Genomic DNA, 16690 nt, shown 5'->3' on the forward strand with positions numbered 1-16690 from the left:
ATAGATATATCACGTGTAATTATGAGGAAATGACCAGCAGTGTGATGTTACCCTAACACTTGAACAGGTAACAAGAGGTAGAACACACAGCCATTTCCACACAATTGCACCTCCATGGTGGAGAGAGATTGATCAGATGCCGTTGTCACAAGTCTTTGGGCCTTTGTGACCAGCTCTCAGGGTCACATATATATACATCTTTTTGTCAGGGAAACACATGCTCTTATCAGAGGCAAACTTTAGCAGGACCTCGGTCGGTCGGTCTTCAGACAGTTCAGGGCCCAGTGATTCCCCCCTAATCCAACCAATCCATTCTCACGGTTCTACATCCTACGGGGGTGACCACAGCCTCATAAAAATGTCAAGATGCTACAACTAATTTTACAAACAACAGAACACCTTAGCCTCACACCCATGTCTCATGGATCATTAAACACCCTTCCATTTCCCCCATCCTCCTTGTAGAAGCCATTTTAGACACAGTCATACAGCCACAACCACTACTACAGCTCTCACACAGGATCATATATATATATATATATATATATATATATATATATATATATATATATATATATATATATATATACACCTTTTACCCTGGAAACACATGATCTTATCAACGTCACGTCCGTGCCACTGTGGCAGACCCCTCGTTTGAAACTAAACATTTTTTAAAAAATGAACCTTTTTTTTTTTAAACCCCCTTTTATTAACCCTAACCCTTCATTATTGAACACAATACTAGCCCTAGAGTAGCAGCCTAACCATTTTTTAATTGCCCATTTTAACCCCCTGTATTGAAGTTTTATTTTAAGCCTCATATGCAATTTTGACATAGATGCCTGTATGCCACATAAAGTCATCACCACCCCTCCCAACACCCCTTATCAGTGACAAACTTTAGCTGAACCCCCGATGGTTCTTCAGACAGTTCAGGGCCCCCCATGGGGGCCCCCACCCCTCACCCCTATTCCATCCAATCCATTCTCGCGGTTCTACAGCGCCCGAGGGTGACCATATCCTCATAAAAATGTCATGTTCCGACAAACCCAGAACACCTTAGACTCTCACCCACGTCTCATAGGGCAATAAACCCCCCTTCCCAACACCCCTTATCAGTGACAAACTTTAGCTGACCCCCCTATGGTTCTTCAGGCAGTTCAGGGCCCCCCCAGGGGGGCCCCCTCCACATCCCCTACCCACCCCTCCCTCCTAACCCATACCTTCCATTCTCCCGGATCTACATCCTGTGGGAGGGGCCACAGCCTCATAAATTATGTGACGTCATCACTTTTTGTCACAATGTGTATACTATATTCTCTTATGGCAATGCAATGAAAAAAGCGTGTGGAAAACAGTGTTAATGACAGATTTGAGAAGCACATTTCTTCAATGTTGGCCGCATGGCATTCCTGTGCAGGTGACAATGGTAATTTTTCAAAACGACAAGGATATTTAAACACATGATTATTTGTTTGCTGTGCTCTATGGCCTCTGCTACAGACCTCATCGAAATGACACTTAGATATCTTAGGGTGTACATATCAAGTCTTCCCAAATGGTCTAGCGGATAGGAATCTGCCTTGTAACGCAGGGCGGCCGGGGTTCGATTCCCGTCATGGCAAAGGATTTTTTAGAAAAATAAAATGAGTCCCAACGTGTGCAACAGAACAGTTCGAAATCTCGTTACATTTGCATCGTCATGAACATGACTTATATCAGGCTAGCTAATTTTTTCTTTGTTCATTTTAAGTGTAGAAACAATATTTCGTTTGTGAACATTTTCTTCTGCCGTTTTGACAACAGGCTCATTACTAAAGAACACACGGCTGTCTGCTGATTGACGCTTGACTGTAGATTTTCGCTTTGTGTCAAAAGAACTCCCTAACGCACACTTTTTCAAAGTAGGTGAATTCATCAGATCTGTTTGAAACATTGCATTTTATCCATGCACGACGACTACTTAGATACTCGCAGCACAGTTGCCTCATATAAATTGCCCATGAGCGCGGAGCTTGTCTTTGTCACTGTAGCAACTTTGCTCCATCAGCGGGAGAAGGCGCTTCGACGCCCCTGTAAGCACATGTTTCTCGAATTCCTTTGTTTCAGGCAAGCCACTGTGACGTCAGACGCCTTTACGCATACAGCTTTGCGATGCTTAGACAGTAATAACATAATTCATGTTTACATTTCTTTAATTTTCGACGCATTGTCGTTATTCGTGACGCATCAATGACCAATTGATTATATGGCAATGCAATGAAAAAAGCGTGTGGAAAACAGTGTTAATGACAGATTTGAGAAGCACATTTCTTCAATGTTGGCCGCAGGGCATTCCTGTGCAGGTGACAATGGTAATTTTTCAAAACGACAAGGATATTTAAACACATGATTATTTGTTTGCTGTGCTCTATGGCCTTTGCTACAGACCTCATCGAAATGACACTTAGATATCTTAGGGTGTACATATCAAGTCTTCCCAAATGGTCTAGCGGATAGGAATCTGCCTTGTAACGCAGGGCGGCCGGGGTTCGATTCCCGTCATGGCAAAGGATTTTTTAGAAAAATAAAATGAGTCCCAACGTGTGCAACAGAACAGTTCGAAATCTCGTTACATTTGCATCGTCATGAACATGACTTATATCAGGCTAGCTAATTTTTTCTTTGTTCATTTTAAGTGTAGAAACAATATTTCGTTTGTGAACATTTTTTTCTGCCGTTTTGACAACAGGCTCATGACTAAAGAACACACGGCTGTCTGCTGATTGACGCTTGACTGTAGATTTTCGCTTTGTGTCAAAAGAACTCCCTAACGCACACTTTTTCAAAGTAGGTGAATTCATCAGATCTGTTTGAAACATTGCATTTTATCCATGCACGACGACTACTTAGATACTCGCAGCACAGTTGCCTCATATAAATTGCCCATGAGCGCGGAGCTTGTCTTTGTCACTGTAGCAACTTTGCTCCATCAGCGGGAGAAGGCGCTTCGACGCCCCTGTAAGCACATGTTTCTCGAATTCCTTTGTTTCAGGCAAGCCACTGTGACGTCAGACGCCTTTACGCATACAGCTTTGCGATGCTTAGACAGTAATAACATAATTCATGTTTACATTTCTTTAATTTTCGACGCATTGTCGTTATTCGTGACGCATCAATGACCAATTGATTATATGGCAATGCAATGAAAAAAGCGTGTGGAAAACAGTGTTAATGACAGATTTGAGAAGCACATTTCTTCAATGTTGGCCGCATGGCATTCCTGTGCAGGTGACAATGGTAATTTTTCAAAACGACAAGGATATTTCAACACATGATTATTTGTTTGCTGTGCTCTATGGCCTCTGCTACAGACCTCATCGAAATGACACTTAGATATCTTAGGGTGTACATATCAAGTCTTCCCAAATGGTCTAGCGGATAGGCATCTACCTTGTAACGCAGGGCGGCCCGGGTTCGATTCCCGTCATGGCAAATGTTTTTTGTAGAAAAATAAAATGAGTCCCAACGTGTGCAACAGAACAGTTCGAAATCTCGTTACATTTGCATCGTCATGAACATGACTTATATCAGGCTAGCTAATTTTTTCTTTGTTCATTTTAAGTGTAGAAACAATATTTCGTTTGTGAACATTTTCTTCTGCCGTTTTGACAACAGGCTCATTAATAAAGAACACACGGCTGTCTGCTGATTGACGCTTGACTGTAGATTTTCGCTTTGTGTCAAAAGAACTCCCTAACGCACACTTTTTCAAAGTAGGTGAATTCATCAGATCTGTTTGAAACATTGCATTTTATCCATGCACGACGACTACTTAGATACTCGCAGCACAGTTGCCTCATATAAATTGCCCATGAGCGCGGAGCTTGTCTTTGTCACTGTAGCAACTTTGCTCCATCAGCGGGAGAAGGCGCTTCGACGCCCCTGTAAGCACATGTTTCTCGAATTCCTTTGTTTCAGGCAAGCCACTGTGACGTCAGACGCCTTTACGCATACAGCTTTGCGATGCTTAGACAGTAATAACATAATTCATGTTTACATTTCTTTAATTTTCGACGCATTGTCGTTATTCGTGATGCATCAATGACCAATTGATTATATGGCAATGCAATGAAAAAAGCGTGTGGAAAACAGTGTTAATGACAGATTTGAGAAGCACATTTCTTCAATGTTGGCCGCAGGGCATTCCTGTGCAGGTGACATTGGTAATTTTTCAAAACGACAAGGATATTTAAACACATGATTATTTGTTTGCTGTGCTCTATGGCCTCTGCTACAGACCTCATCGAAATGACACTTAGATTTCTTAGGGTGTACATATCAAGTTTTCCCAAATGGTCTAGCGGATAGGAATCTGCCTTGTCACGCAGGGCGGCCCGGGTTCGATTCCCGTCATGGCAAAGGATTTTTGTAGAAAAATAAAATGAGTCCCAACGTGTGCAACAGAACAGTTCGATATCTCGTTACATTTGCATCGTCATGAACATGACTTATATCAGGCTAGCTAATTTTTTCTTTGTTCATTTTAAGTGTAGAAACAATATTTCGTTTGTGAACATTTTTTTCTGCCGTTTTGACAACAGGCTCATTACTAAAGAACACACGACTGTCTGCTGATTGACGCTTGACTGTAGATTTTCGCTTTGTGTCAAAAGAACTCCCTAACGCACACTTTTTCAAAGTAGGTGAATTCATCAGATCTGTTTGAAACATTGCATTTTATCCATGCACGACGACTACTTAGATACTCGCAGCACAGTTGCCTCATATAAATTGCCCATGAGCGCGGAGCTTGTCTTTGTCACTGTAGCAACTTTGCTCCATCAGCGGGAGAATGCGGTTCGACGCCCCTGTAAGAACATGTTTCTCTAATTCCTTTGTTTCAGGCAAGCCACTGTGACGTCAGACGCCTTTACGCATACAGCTTTGCGATGCTTAGACAGTAATAACATAATTCATGTTTACATTTCTTTAATTTTCGACGCATTGTCGTTATTCGTGACGCATCAATGACCAATTGATTATATGGCAATGCAATGAAAAAAGCGTGTGGAAAACAGTGTTAATGACAGATTTGAGAAGCACATTTCTTCAATGTTGGCCGCATGGCATTCCTGTGCAGGTGACAATGGTAATTTTTCAAAACGACAAGGATATTTAAACACATGATTATTTGTTTGCTGTGCTCTATGGCCTCTGCTACAGACCTCATCGAAATGACACTTAGATATCTTAGGGTGTACATATCAAGTCTTCCCAAATGGTCTAGCGGATAGGCATCTACCTTGTAACGCAGGGCGGCCCGGGTTCGATTCCCGTCATGGCAAATGTTTTTTGTAGAAAAATAAAATGAGTCCCAACGTGTGCAACAGAACAGTTCGAAATCTCGTTACATTTGCATCGTCATGAACATGACTTATATCAGGCTAGCTAATTTTTTCTTTGTTCATTTTAAGTGTAGAAACAATATTTCGTTTGTGAACATTTTCTTCTGCCGTTTTGACAACAGGCTCATTAATAAAGAACACACGGCTGTCTGCTGATTGACGCTTGACTGTAGATTTTCGCTTTGTGTCAAAAGAACTCCCTAACGCACACTTTTTCAAAGTAGGTGAATTCATCAGATCTGTTTGAAACATTGCATTTTATCCATGCACGACGACTACTTAGATACTCGCAGCACAGTTGCCTCATATAAATTGCCCATGAGCGCGGAGCTTGTCTTTGTCACTGTAGCAACTTTGCTCCATCAGCGGGAGAAGGCGCTTCGACGCCCCTGTAAGCACATGTTTCTCGAATTCCTTTGTTTCAGGCAAGCCACTGTGACGTCAGACGCCTTTACGCATACAGCTTTGCGATGCTTAGACAGTAATAACATAATTCATGTTTACATTTCTTTAATTTTCGACGCATTGTCGTTATTCGTGACGCATCAATGACCAATTGATTATATGGCAATGCAATGAAAAAAGCGTGTGGAAAACAGTGTTAATGACAGATTTGAGAAGCACATTTCTTCAATGTTGGCCGCATGGCATTCCTGTGCAGGTGACAATGGTAATTTTTCAAAACGACAAGGATATTTAAACACATGATTATTTGTTTGCTGTGCTCTATGGCCTCTGCTACAGACCTCATCGAAATGACACTTAGATATCTTAGGGTGTACATATCAAGTCTTCCCAAATGGTCTAGCGGATAGGAATCTGCCTTGTAACGCAGGGCGGCCGGGGTTTGATTCCCGTCATGGCAAAGGATTTTTTAGAAAAATAAAATGAGTCCCAACGTGTGCAACAGAACAGTTCGAAATCTCGTTACATTTGCATCGTCATGAACATGACTTATATCAGGCTAGCTAATTTTTTCTTTGTTCATTTTAAGTGTAGAAACAATATTTCGTTTGTGAACATTTTTTTCTGCCGTTTTGACAACAGGCTCATGACTAAAGAACACACGGCTGTCTGCTGATTGACGCTTGACTGTAGATTTTCGCTTTGTGTCAAAAGAACTTCCTAACGCACACTTTTTCAAAGTAGGTGAATTCATCAGATCTGTTTGAAACATTGCATTTTATCCATGCACGACGACTGCTTAGATACTCGCAGCACAGTTGCCCCATATAAATTGCCCATGAGCGCGGAGCTTGTCTTTGTCACTGTAGCAACTTTGCTCCATCAGCGGGAGAATGCGGTTCGACGCCCCTGTAAGCACATGTTTCTCTAATTCCTTTGTTTCAGGGAAGCCATTGTGACGTCAGACGCCTTTACGCATACAGCTTTGCGATGCTTAGACAGTAATAACATAATTCATGTTTACATTTCTTTAATTTTCGACGCATTGTCGTTATTCGTGACGCATCAATGACCAATTGATTATATGGCAATGCAATGAAAAAAGCGTGTGGAAAACAGTGTTAATGACAGATTTGATAAGCACATTTCTTCAATGTTGGCCGCAGGGCATTCCTGTGCAGGTGACAATGGTAATTTTTCAAAACGACATGGATATTTAAACACATGATTATTTGTTTGCTGTGCTCTATGGCCTCTGCTACAGACCTCATCGAAATGACACTTAGATATCTTAGGGTGTACATATCAAGTCTTCCCAAATGGTCTAGCGGATAGGAATCTGCCTTGTCACGCAGGGCGGCCCGGGTTCGATTCCCGTCATGGCAAAGGATTTTTGTAGAAAAATAAAATGAGTCCCAACGTGTGCAACAGAACAGTTCGATATCTCGTTACATTTGCATCGTCATGAACATGACTTATATCAGGCTAGCTAATTTTTTTTTTGTTCATTTTAAGTGTAGAAACAATATTTCGTTTGTGAACATTTTTTTCTGCCGTTTTGACAACAGGCTCATTACTAAAGAACACACGACTGTCTGCTGATTGACGCTTGACTGTAGATTTTCGCTTTGTGTCAAAAGAACTCCCTAACGCACACTTTTTCAAAGTAGGTGAATTCATCAGATCTGTTTGAAACATTGCATTTTATCCATGCACGACGACTACTTAGATACTCGCAGCACAGTTGCCTCATATAAATTGCCCATGAGCGCGGAGCTTGTCTTTGTCACTGTAGCAACTTTGCTCCATCAGCGGGAGAAGGCGGTTCGACGCCCCTGTAAGCACATGTTTCTCTAATTCCTTTGTTTCAGGCAAGCCACTGTGACGTCAGACGCCTTTACGCATACAGCTTTGCGATGCTTAGACAGTAATAACATAATTCATGTTTACATTTCTTTAATTTTCGACGCATTGTCGTTATTCGTGACGCATCAATGACCAATTGATTATATGGCAATGCAATGAAAAAAGCGTGTGGAAAACAGTGTTAATGACAGATTTGAGAAGCACATTTCTTCAATGTTGGCTGCAGGGCATTCCTGTGCAGGTGACAATGGTAATTTTTCAAAACGACAAGGATATTTAAACACATGATTATTTGTTTGCTGTGCTCTATGGCCTCTGCTACAGACCTCATCGAAATGACACTTAGATATCTTAGGGTGTACATATCAAGTCTTCCCAAATGGTCTAGCGGATAGGAATCTGCCTTGTCACGCAGGGCGGCCCGGGTTCGATTCCCGTCATGGCAAAGGATTTTTGTAGAAAAATAAAATGAGTCCCAACGTGTGCAACAGAACAGTTCGAAATCTCGTTACATTTGCATCGTCATGAACATGACTTATATCAGGCTAGCTAATTTTTTCTTTGTTCATTTTAAGTGTAGAAACAATATTTCGTTTGTGACCATTTTCTTCTGCCGTTTTGACAACAGGCTCATTACTAAAGAACACACGGCTGTCTGCTGATTGACGCTTGACTGTAGATTTTCGCTTTGTGTCAAAAGAACTCCCTAACGCACACTTTTTCAAAGTAGGTGAATTCATCAGATCTGTTTGAAACATTGCATTTTATCCATGCACGACGACTACTTAGATACTCGCAGCACAGTTGCCTCATATAAATTGCCCATGAGCGCGGAGCTTGTCTTTGTCACTGTAGCAACTTTGCTCCATCAGCGGGAGAAGGCGCTTCGACGCCCCTGTAAGCACATGTTTCTCGAATTCCTTTGTTTCAGGCAAGCCACTGTGACGTCAGACGCCTTTACGCATACAGCTTTGCGATGCTTAGACAGTAATAACATAATTCATGTTTACATTTCTTTAATTTTCGACGCATTGTCGTTATTCGTGACGCATCAATGACCAATTGATTATATGGCAATGCAATGAAAAAAGCGTGTGGAAAACAGTGTTAATGACAGATTTGAGAAGCACATTTCTTCAATGTTGGCCGCAGGGCATTCCTGTGCAGGTGACAATGGTAATTTTTCAAAACGACAAGGATATTTAAACACATGATTATTTGTTTGGTGTGCTCTATGGCCTCTGCTACAGACCTCATCGAAATGACACTTAGATATCTTAGGGTGTACATATCAAGTCTTCCCAAATGGTCTAGCGGATAGGAATCTGCCTTGTAACGCAGGGCGGCCGGGGTTTGATTCCCGTCATGGCAAAGGATTTTTTAGAAAAATAAAATGAGTCCCAACGTGTGCAACAGAACAGTTCGAAATCTCGTTACATTTGCATCGTCATGAACATGACTTATATCAGGCTAGCTAATTTTTTCTTTGTTCATTTTAAGTGTAGAAACAATATTTCGTTTGTGAACATTTTTTTCTGCCGTTTTGACAACAGGCTCATGACTAAAGAACACACGGCTGTCTGCTGATTGACGCTTGACTGTAGATTTTCGCTTTGTGTCAAAAGAACTTCCTAACGCACACTTTTTCAAAGTAGGTGAATTCATCAGATCTGTTTGAAACATTGCATTTTATCCATGCACGACGACTGCTTAGATACTCGCAGCACAGTTGCCCCATATAAATTGCCCATGAGCGCGGAGCTTGTCTTTGTCACTGTAGCAACTTTGCTCCATCAGCGGGAGAATGCGGTTCGACGCCCCTGTAAGCACATGTTTCTCTAATTCCTTTGTTTCAGGGAAGCCACTGTGACGTCAGACGCCTTTACGCATACAGCTTTGCGATGCTTAGACAGTAATAACATAATTCATGTTTACATTTCTTTAATTTTCGACGCATTGTCGTTATTCGTGACGCATCAATGACCAATTGATTATATGGCAATGCAATGAAAAAAGCGTGTGGAAAACAGTGTTAATGACAGATTTGAGAAGCACATTTCTTCAATGTTGGCTGCAGGGCATTCCTGTGCAGGTGACAATGGTAATTTTTCAAAACGACAAGGATATTTAAACACATGATTATTTGTTTGCTGTGCTCTATGGCCTCTGCTACAGACCTCATCGAAATGACACTTAGATATCTTAGGGTGTACATATCAAGTCTTCCCAAATGGTCTAGCGGATAGGAATCTGCCTTGTCACGCAGGGCGGCCCGGGTTCGATTCCCGTCATGGCAAATGTTTTTTGTAGAAAAATAAAATGAGTCCCAACGTGTGCAACAGAACAGTTCGAAATCTCGTTACATTTGCATCGTCATGAACATGACTTATATCAGGCTAGCTAATTTTTTCTTTGTTCATTTTAAGTGTAGAAACAATATTTCGTTTGTGAACATTTTCTTCTGCCGTTTTGACAACAGGCTCATGACTAAAGAACACACGGCTGTCTGCTGATTGACGCTTGACTGTAGATTTTCGCTTTGTGTCAAAAGAACTCCCTAACGCACACTTTTTCAAAGTAGGTGAATTCATCAGATCTGTTTGAAACATTGCATTTTATCCATGCACGACGACTACTTAGATACTCGCAGCACAGTTGCCTCATATAAATTGCCTATGAGCGCGGAGCTTGTCTTTGTCACTGTAGCAACTTTGCTCCATCAGCGGGAGAAGGCGGTTCGACGCCCCTGTAAGCACATGTTTCTCTAATTCCTTTGTTTCAGGCAAGCCACTGTGACGTCAGACGCCTTTACGCATACAGCTTTGCGATGCTTAGACAGTAATAACATAATTCATGTTTACATTTCTTTAATTTTCGACGCATTGTCGTTATTCGTGACGCATCAATGACCAATTGATTATATGGCAATGCAATGAAAAAAGCGTGTGGAAAACAGTGTTAATGACAGATTTGAGAAGCACATTTCTTCAATGTTGGCCGCATGGCATTCCTGTGCAGGTGACAATGGTAATTTTTCAAAACGACAAGGATATTTAAACACATGATTATTTGTTTGCTGTGCTCTATGGCCTCTGCTACAGACCTCATCGAAATGACACTTAGATATCTTAGGGTGTACATATCAAGTTTTCCCAAATGGTCTAGCGGATAGGCATCTACCTTGTAACACAGGGCGGCCCGGGTTCGATTCCCGTCATGGCAAATGTTTTTTGTAGAAAAATAAAATGAGTCCCAACGTGTGCAACAGAACAGTTCGAAATCTCGTTACATTTGCATCGTCATGAACATGACTTATATCAGGCTAGCTCATTTTTTCTTTGTTCATTTTAAGTGTAGAAACAATATTTCGTTTGTGACCATTTTTTTCTGCCGTTTTGACAACAGGCTCATGACTAAAGAACACACGGCTGTCTGCTGATTGACGCTTGACTGTAGATTTTCGCTTTGTGTCAAAAGAACTTCCTAACGCACACTTTTTCAAAGTAGGTGAATTCATCAGATCTGTTTGAAACATTGCATTTTATCCATGCACGACGACTGCTTAGATACTCGCAGCACAGTTGCCCCATATAAATTGCCCATGAGCGCGGAGCTTGTCTTTGTCACTGTAGCAACTTTGCTCCATCAGCGGGAGAAGGCGCTTCGACGCCCCTGTAAGCACATGTTTCTCTGATTCCTTTGTTTCAGGCAAGCCACTGTGACGTCAGACGCCTTTACGCATACAGCTTTGCGATGCTTAGACAGTAATAACATAATTCATGTTTACATTTCTTTAATTTTCGACGCATTGTCGTTATTCGTGACGCATCAATGACCAATTGATTATATGGCAATGCAATGAAAAAAGCGTGTGGAAAACAGTGTTAATGACAGATTTGAGAAGCACATTTCTTCAATGTTGGCCGCATGGCATTCCTGTGCAGGTGACAATGGTAATTTTTCAAAACGACAAGGATATTTAAACACATGATTATTTGTTTGCTGTGCTCTATGGCCTCTGCTACAGACCTCATCGAAATGACACTTAGATATCTTAGGGTGTACATATCAAGTCTTCCCAAATGGTCTAGCGGATAGGAATCTGCCTTGTCACGCAGGGCGGCCCGGGTTCGATTCCCGTCATGGCAAATGATTTTTGTAGAAAAATAAAATGAGTCCCAACGTGTGCAACAGAACAGTTCGAAATCTCGTTACATTTGCATCGTCATGAACATGACTTATATCAGGCTAGCTCATTTTTTATTTGTTCATTTTAAGTGTAGAAACAATATTTCGTTTGTGACCATTTTTTTCTGCCGTTTTGACAACAGGCTCATGACTAAAGAACACACGGCTGTCTGCTGATTGACGCTTGACTGTAGATTTTCGCTTTGTGTCAAAAGAACTTCCTAACGCACACTTTTTCAAAGTAGGTGAATTCATCAGATCTGTTTGAAACATTGCATTTTATCCATGCACGACGACTGCTTAGATACTCGCAGCACAGTTGCCCCATATACATTGCCCATGAGCGCGGAGCTTGTCTTTGTCACTGTAGCAACTTTGCTCCATCAGCGGGAGAAGGCGGTTCGACGCCCCTGTAAGCACATGTTTCTCTGATTCCTTTGTTTCAGGCAAGCCACTGTGACGTCAGACGCCTTTACGCATACAGATTTGCGATGCTTAGACAGTAATAACATAATTCATGTTTACATTTCTTTAATTTTCGACGCATTGTCGTTATTCGTGACGCATCAATGACCAATTGATTATATGGCAATGCAATGAAAAAAGCGTGTGGAAAACAGTGTTAATGACAGATTTGAGAAGCACATTTCTTCAATGTTGGCCGCATGGCATTCCTGTGCAGGTGACAATGGTAATTTTTCAAAACGACAAGGATATTTAAACACATGATTATTTGTTTGCTGTGCTCTATGGCCTCTGCTACAGACCTCATCGAAATGACACTTAGATATCTTAGGGTGTACATATCAAGTCTTCCCAAATGGTCTAGCGGATAGGCATCTACCTTGTAACGCAGGGCGGCCCGGGTTCGATTCCCGTCATGGCAAATTTTTTTGTAGAAAAATAAAATGAGTCCCAACGTGTGCAACAGAACAGTTGGAAATCTCGTTACATTTGCATCGTCATGAACATGACTTATATCAGGCTAGCTCATTTTTTCTTTGTTCATTTTAAGTGTAGAAACAATATTTCGTTTGTGACCATTTTTTTCTGCCGTTTTGACAACAGGCTCATGACTAAAGAACACACGGCTGTCTGCTGATTGACGCTTGACTGTAGATTTTCGCTTTGTGTCAAAAGAACTTCCTAACGCACACTTTTTCAAAGTAGGTGAATTCATCAGATCTGTTTGAAACATTGCATTTTATCCATGCACGACGACTGCTTAGATACTCGCAGCACAGTTGCCCCATATACATTGCCCATGAGCGCGGAGCTTGTCTTTGTCACTGTAGCAACTTTGCTCCATCAGCGGGAGAAGGCGGTTCGACGCCCCTGTAAGCACATGTTTCTCTGATTCCTTTGTTTCAGGCAAGCCACTGTGACGTCAGATGCCTTTACGCATACAGATTTGCGATGCTTAGACAGTAATAACATAATTCATGTTTACATTTCTTTAATTTTCGACGCATTGTCGTTATTCGTGACGCATCAATGACCAATTGATTATATGGCAATGCAATGAAAAAAGCGTGTGGAAAACAGTGTTAATGACAGATTTGAGAAGCACATTTCTTCAATGTTGGCCGCATGGCATTCCTGTGCAGGTGACAATGGTAATTTTTCAAAACGACAAGGATATTTAAACACATGATTATTTGTTTGCTGTGCTCTATGGCCTCTGCTACAGACCTCATCGAAATGACACTTAGATATCTTAGGGTGTACATATCAAGTCTTCCCAAATGGTCTAGCGGATAGGCATCTACCTTGTAACGCAGGGCGGCCCGGGTTCGATTCCCGTCATGGCAAATTTTTTTGTAGAAAAATAAAATGAGTCCCAACGTGTGCAACAGAACAGTTGGAAATCTCGTTACATTTGCATCGTCATGAACATGACTTATATCAGGCTAGCTCATTTTTTCTTTGTTCATTTTAAGTGTAGAAACAACATTTCGTTTGTGACCATTTTTTTCTGCCGTTTTGACAACAGGCTCATGACTAAAGAACACACGGCTGTCTGCTGATTGACGCTTGACTGTAGATTTTCGCTTTGTGTCAAAAGAACTTCCTAACGCACACTTTTTCAAAGTAGGTGAATTCATCAGATCTGTTTGAAACATTGCATTTTATCCATGCACGACGACTGCTTAGATACTCGCAGCACAGTTGCCCCATATAAATTGCCCATGAGCGCGGAGCTTGTCTTTGTCACTGTAGCAACTTTGCTCCATCAGCGGGAGAAGGCGGTTCGACGCCCCTGTAAGCACATGATTCTCTAATTCCTTTGTTTCAGGCAAGCCACTGTGACGTCAGACGCCTTTACGCATACAGCTTTGCGATGCTTAGACAGTAATAACATAATTCATGTTTACATTTCTTTAATTTTCGACGCATTGTCGTTATTCGTGACGCATCAATGACCAATTGATTATATGGCAATGCAATGAAAAAAGCGTGTGGAAAACAGTGTTAATGACAGATTTGAGAAGCACATTTCTTCAATGTTGGCCGCATGGCATTCCTGTGCAGGTGACAATGGTAATTTTTCAAAACGACAAGGATATTTAAACACATGATTATTTGTTTGCTGTGCTCTATGGCCTCTGCTACAGACCTCATCGAAATGACACTTAGATATCTTAGGGTGTACATATCAAGTCTTCCCAAATGGTCTAGCGGATAGGAATCTGCCTTGTCACGCAGGGCGGCCCGGGTTCGATTCCCGTCATGGCAAATGATTTTTGTAGAAAAATAAAATGAGTCCCAACGTGTGCAACAGAACAGTTCGAAATCTCGTTACATTTGCATCGTCATGAACATGACTTATATCAGGCTAGCTAATTTTTTCTTTGTTCATTTTAAGTGTAGAAACAATATTTCGTTTGTGAACATTTTTTTCTGCCGTTTTGACAACAGGCTCATTACTAAAGAACACACGGCTGTCTGCTGATTGACGCTTGACTGTAGATTTTCGCTTTGTGTCAAAAGAACTCCCTAACGCACACTTTTTCAAAGTAGGTGAATTCATCAGATCTGTTTGAAACATTGCATTTTATCCATGCACGACGACTACTTAGATACTCGCAGCACAGTTGCCTCATATAAATTGCCCATGAGCGCTGAGCTTGTCTTCGTCACTGTAGCAACTTTGCTCCATCAGCGGGAGAAGGCGGTTCGACGCCCCTGTAAGCACATGTTTCTCTAATTCCTTTGTTTCAGGCAAGCCACTATGACGTCAGACGCCTTTACGCATACAGCTTTGCGATGCTTAGACAGTAATAACATAATTCATGTTTACATTTCTTTAATTTTCGACGCATTGTCGTTATTCGTGACGCATCAATGACCAATTGATTATATGGCAATGCAATGAAAAAGCGTGTGGAAAACAGTGTTAATGACAGATTTGAGAAGCACATTTCTTCAATGTTGGCCGCATGGCATTCCTGTGCAGGTGACAATGGTAATTTTTCAAAACGACAAGGATATTTAAACACATGATTATTTGTTTGCTGTGCTCTATGGCCTCTGCTACAGCCTCATCGAAATGACACTTAGATATCTTAGGGTGTACATATCAAGTTTTCCCAAATGGTCTAGCGGATAGGCTTCTACCTTGTAACGCAGGGCGGCCCGGGTTCGATTCCCGTCATGGCAAATGTTTTTTGTAGAAAAATAAAATGAGTCCCAACGTGTGCAACAGAACAGTTCGAAATCTCGTTACATTTGCATCGTCATGAACATGACTTATATCAGGCTAGCTCATTTTTTCTTTGTTCATTTTAAGTGTAGAAACAATATTTCGTTTGTGAACATTTTTTTCTGCCGTTTTGACAACAGGCTCATGACTAAAGAACACACGGCTGTCTGCTGATTGACGCTTGACTGTAGATTTTCGCTTTGTGTCAAAAGAACTCCCTAACGCACACTTTTTCAAAGTAGGTGAATTAATCAGATCTGTTTGAAACATTGCATTTTATCCATGCACGACGACTACTTAGATACTCGCAGCACAGTTGCCTCATATAAATTGCCCATGAGCGAGGAGCTTGTCTTTGTCACTGTAGCAACTTTGCTCCATCAGCGGGAGAAGGCGGTTCGACGCCCCTGTAAGCACATGTTTCTCTAATTCCTTTGTTTCAGGCAAGCCACTGTGACGTCAGACGCCTTTACGCATACAGCTTTGCGATGCTTAGACAGTAATAACATAATTCATGTTTACATTTCTTTAATTTTCGACGCATTGTCGTTATTCGTGATGCATCAATGACCAATTGATTATATGGCAATGCAATGAAAAAAGCGTGTGGAAAACAGTGTTAATGACAGATTTGAGAAGCACATTTCTTCAATGTTGGCCGCATGGCATTCCTGTGCAGGTGACAATGGTAATTTTTCAAAACGACAAGGATATTTCAACACATGATTATTTGTTTGCTGTGCTCTATGGCTTCTGCTACAGACCTCATCGAAATGACACTTAGATATCTTAGGGTGTACATATCAAGTTTTCCCAAATGGTCTAGCGGATAGGCATCTACCTTGTAACGCAGGGCGGCCCGGGTTCGATTCCCGTCATGGCAAATGTTTTTTGTAGAAAAATAAAATGAGTCCCAACGTGTGCAACAGAACAGTTCGAAATCTCGTTACATTTGCATCGTCATGAACATGACTTATATCAGGCTAGCTCATTTTTTCTTTGTTCATTTTAAGTGTAGAAACAATATTTCGTTTGTGAACATTTTTTTCTGCCGTTTTGACAACAGGCTCATGACTAAAGAACACACGGCTGTCTGCTGATTGACGCTTGACTGTAGATTTTCGCTTTTGTCAAAAGA

This window comes from Argentina silus (genome assembly GCF_951799395.1).
Source record: "Argentina silus genome assembly, chromosome: 12".
Taxonomy (NCBI): domain Eukaryota; kingdom Metazoa; phylum Chordata; class Actinopteri; order Argentiniformes; family Argentinidae; genus Argentina; species Argentina silus.